We start from the raw sequence: 4,702 nt of genomic DNA, 5'->3' as shown, positions 1-4,702 counted from the left end.
GCTGGGCCCGCCGGCGGCTGGGGCTGGAGCCGCCCCGCCGAGCGCCGGAGCGAGCTGGGGCGGCCGCGGCGCCGGGCACATCCCACCGGCGGCAGGGGGCGGGCGCAGCGCCTGCGGCGGGGCGGGGAGAGCGGGATGGAGGGGGGGTGCGGCGGGGTAAGGGGGCAGGAACGGGGAGAGAGTGGGGCAAGAGGGGAGCGGGGGACGGGGTGCTCTGTAAAGCCGGGGTCCTGCAGAGGAGCAGTGGGAGCGCTGATAGAGGAGGGGAGCGGTGCAAAGGGGATGCAAGCGTGAGGACGGGGTGCTCTGTAAAGCCGGGGTCCTGCAGAGGAGCAGTGGGAGCGCTGATACTGGAGGGGAGCGGTGCAAAGGGGATGCAAGCGTGAAGATGGGGTGCTCTGTAAAGCCGGGGTCCTGCAGAGGAGCAGTGGGAGCGCTGATAGAGGAGGGGAGCGGTGCAAAGGGGATGCAAGCGTGAAGATGGGGTGCTCTTACAAAGCCGGGTGCCCTGCATGGGAACAGGGGCTGCTGGACCTGGGGGTGCTGACACAGGAGGGGTGCAATGGAGGGGAAGTGCAACGCAAAGGGGGTGCAAGGGAGGAGGTGGGCTGCTTAAAAAGCCAGGTGTCCTGCAGAGGAACGGAGGGGTAGGAATGGGGCATGCGGGACCTTGAGGTGCTGATACAAGGGGGATGCGGTGGATTGGATGTGATGGGAAGTGGAGAGCAAGGGAGATGGTGGGGTGCTCTGTCCTGCAGAGGAACGGGGGGCGGGTGGGACCTTGAGGTGCTGACACAAGGTGGGGTACAAAGCAGTGAGTAGGGGTTCCTGTGGAAGATAGGGTGCAGAGCAAGCGAGGTGCGACTGCAAAGTGGGGCTGGAGCAGAAAAGGGGAACACGGAGCGGTGGGTACTAATGGGAGGAGTGCAGGGCAAAGGGGGTGTATGGAGGAGGAGGATGTGATGCAGGGAGGGGAGGAAGGTACAACACAAGGTGGGTGCTCCTGCAAAGGGGATACAGCACAGAGGGGAGCAGAGAAGCAGGAGGGTGCTCAGGCAAGGTGAGATGCATCTGGAAAGGGGGTGCACAGAGTAGAGGCAAGCAGTGGGTGAGGGTGCAAGCCTCAGAGGGAGATGCAGGGCAAGGTGGGGTACAGGGAGACAGGGGAGTGCAACACAAAGAGGATGTGCATGGAGGCAGAAGCTGCTGATGCAAGGCTGGACGAAGCGAGGCATTGTGGGGAAATACAAGGATGTGATTCCAGGCATGGAGATAAGTGGGGTGCAAGGAGCCAAAGGACCCCTAAAGAAAGGGAGTAAAATGGGATCTGCAGGATGCATGGACTGGCCCTGTGGGTGCTGGCTGCTGGAGGGGTGCACTGGGCCTGGCAGGGAGATGGTGGGTGCATGGCCCAGGTACCCTGGGCCAATGGGGAGAGGAAAAGCCACCGTGTTTGCTGCTTCGAGAGGGCCAGCCATGGGCTACAGAGCCTTAACACAGGGGAGAGAGAGCTCTGAGTGGCGGGAGGTGCAAAGGGACGACTTCCATGGGTATAGGACATGGTGCCTGTTGGTACCGCCATGCCCTTCGTCCCAGTCACCGGCGAAGTGTGAGTCACCAGGAAATGTGATGAGGCTCCAATAAAATCACTGGAGTAGGAAGGGGGGGGGAGATTGCTCACACTGTGCAGCAGGGATCAGCCACCCTCGTTTCTTGGCTCTGCTCCATCCTCACATGTGTGTGACCAGAGTGATCAAAACCAGCTCGGAACTGATTGATGTGCACAACTTGAGGGGCTAAGAACCCTTTTGGTAAAGATGCAGCTCTTAATCCTTGGGGTCACAGGGTGTGGGGAGGACGTGAGCCCTTGACATGCCACACTGCAGCTAAAACTGGAGCTTTGGAGGTTACACTTGCTGGTTTGCAGCAGCTATGTTATTGGTTTAAGATGGTATCAGCTCCTAAAGCGCAGGTGGTTGGAGTCGCCTGGGGAGGGCTGCAGGGAACGTGGCCCCTTGCCTCCCCTGCTACAGGCAAGGGGCACAGCAGCCTTGCTGCTTGGTGGAAATCATCAACCAACGTGAGCCATCCATTAAAGCAAGTCCTCAGGCTGAGCAGGAACCAGGTAGGTGTGTCAGTTCCTCTCTTGGTTACATTCTGCACACTCAAATTGAGCTGGTTTAGCAATTAAGCAAGAAATCCTGAGCGTTTCTGGCTTTCAAAGGGCTTAGTCATATCTGGGTGAGAAGCTGATCCTGGCTGACGGCTTCAGCTGAAGCAGGACCACACTGTGGGAGACGCTAAAGACTCAGGAGAAAACGGGTACAATTCTCCTGTACCTAACAGGGGCCTGCAGGAAACCTGGAGAGGGGCTTGGGACAAGGGCCTGTAGGGACAGGCCAAGGGGAATGGCTTGAACCTGCCCGAGGGGAGACTGAGCTGAGCTCTTAGGCAGAAGCTCTTCCCTGTGAGGGTGCTGAGGCGCTGGCACAGGGTGCCCAGAGAAGCTGTGGCTGCCCCATCCCTGGCAGTGCTCAAGGCCAGGTTGGACACAGGGGCTTGGAGCAAGCTGCTCCAGTGGAAGGGGTCCCTGCCCGTGGCAGGGGTTGGAGCTGGAGGAGCTTTAAGGTCCCTTCCAACCCAAACCAGGCTGGGGTTCTATGAAATAACCAGGTCAGGTTTCCTTAGCTCCTCGTGCCTGGATCAGTTGGCAGCTTTGGTGGGTCTGAGCTGGGCAGGAGCTCACTGCTGGATGTTTGCCAGTGGTGGATGCAGCATCAGATGAATTTCTTGCTCCTTTGGTACCATCTGTTCCCAACTCTCTTGGCTGAGCACTGTCTGTGTTCCTGAGTTAATCCATCAGCACTGCAGCTCTCTGGTGGTAGAAATATCCCCACCAGGATCTTGGGGCTCCAGCTGCCTTGCATCTTTAGTTATTTGTGTCTCCTGTGTTAGGCTCCAGTTACCTCCAGCTTCTCATGGCCCTGCTAGAGATCCCCATTGTGATCCATGGAAGTTGCACCATCTTCACACTGGGATGGAGCATAATTAGGATTAAGCTTCTTAGCAAAGGGAAAGCAGGGTATCTGCATGAATGGGCAGAGGGAGCTTTAGAAACATGCCATCAAGCAAATCACTTAAGTTCTAATCCACCAGAGTTTATCCTCTTGTATCTTGGGGTGCAAAATCAGACACTGTTCATACCTGAGTTTGGAATCGCTTTCCTTGGCTCCTGGAAATACTTCACACCTCCTGCCTCTGAGCAGCTCTGCAGTGGGGCACCTTCTCTGACTCATACAGTGGTGTTCCTCCAGGCCCACAGGTGTGTTTCCATATAAATCCCACAGAATTCAGCCCTTGTACTGTGAGAATCCTCCAGGAAGCTTTGATATTCTACAGCAGCTTTGGTCAGAGGCTCTAAATACTGTCCAGCAGATGTTAATCATCAGCAGGAGGACATCATGCACATGGCACACAGAGTCAAAGCCGTGTCACAGAGACCAAAAGGGAAGTGTTTCCTAGAGTCATGCAACAGATTGGCTCAAAGAAGAACGGACTGCAGACTCTGCTGGCCCCAGGAATGTTTCTATACATTTATAATCCATTTCTATATGACGCCCAGCTCTTTCTTTCTGCATCTATTTGCTAAAGATGAACTCAGCACCACTACTTCCCTCTCTCTGCTTCCACTTTGCTGCAGTTCCTCCATCCCCATTTTGCCTGTGCAAACTGCGTGCAAGCCTGGCTTTGTCTCTCAGTCAAATGATAGTCTTTGTCTCTGCTCGGCTCCAACAAACAGCACAGCAAAGTGGCAAGTAAAGGCTGTTTACACCCTCCAAGTTCCCTTTGAGCCTGACAGGCAGAACCAGCAAGTACCTCCTCAACTTCAGACACTGTTCTGTCTCTGTTCTGTCTGTCACCAGCTCAGAAAAGACCAAGCTCCTGTGCCCCAGTTTTCTTTGCATCAGCACATAAAGCTTCCATGTCAAGGGCATCGGAAGCCTGCCTGGTGTTCTGTGGGGAGCTTTAGATCCCCATGAGGACAGCATCTGAGGAAAGAAGATAAACCCTGCTGGAAGGTTGATAGTGACAGATCCCCCTTATTATCTGTTCAATTAAAGAACTCCAGACAGATGCAGAAGCAACAATTATGTCCCTTAAAGAACTTTGACAAGAGCTGAATGAGTTCATGGCTTATGAGAGGCAGACAAATTATTACAGCTGATGGTTGGGCTGTCATTTATGAGCCTGGGGCATATGGAAGTAACCATTCACAGACCAGAACGTGCACCACGTAAGGACCACAGAGCCCATATAATGTCAGCTTTAAGGGGCTTTTTGCTCCTTCTATTAACACACAGCAGGCAGGCAGCAGTTTCCTTCTGTCACGAAGGAGCCATGGAATGAAGCTTCATTCAACTTCATTCATTACACTTTATTAATAGACTTTGGAATGTTTACTGTGGAAATAAGTTATATTTAAACTATATTTATTTCACACACCCCGTTTTCGGGGGCGTGCGTTGGGATAACGGGGACTGGTGGAGATGCCACTTGCCTTGGACAGACACCACGGCCACCCCCTGTTCCAGGCGGCTGGAAAGTCAATGGGAAGGGAAGCCTTGCAAACACTGCCACCCCCTGGCTCTCCTTTACATCCCCCCCAAACCCATCTGTGCTGCACTCCATAGCCCCGAATTCC

At 54.7% G+C, this 4,702-nt stretch overlaps 1 long non-coding RNA gene across 1 annotated transcript; it reads right to left on the bottom strand.

The window, feature by feature from the left end:
* Nucleotides 1–1,385: 1,385 nt before the first annotated feature.
* On the bottom strand, nt 1,386–4,454 carry LOC133214622 (uncharacterized). The gene is made up of 3 exons (XR_009726174.1): nt 3,877–4,454; nt 3,205–3,417; nt 1,386–3,032 (listed from the first exon to the last, which is right to left on the bottom strand). It is a non-coding gene; the product is annotated as an uncharacterized LOC133214622 (long non-coding RNA).
* Between the last annotated feature and the right edge of the window lie 248 nt (nt 4,455–4,702).

Source organism: Neopsephotus bourkii, unplaced genomic scaffold (assembly GCF_033783945.1).
Source record: "Neopsephotus bourkii isolate Nb327-2 ecotype Australia unplaced genomic scaffold, CSIRO-AGI_Nbou_v1 NB_909, whole genome shotgun sequence".
Classification (NCBI taxonomy): domain Eukaryota; kingdom Metazoa; phylum Chordata; class Aves; order Psittaciformes; family Psittacidae; genus Neopsephotus; species Neopsephotus bourkii.
The sequence above is the reverse complement of the archived record's forward strand: the minus strand, read 5'-3'. Positions and strand labels throughout refer to the sequence as shown.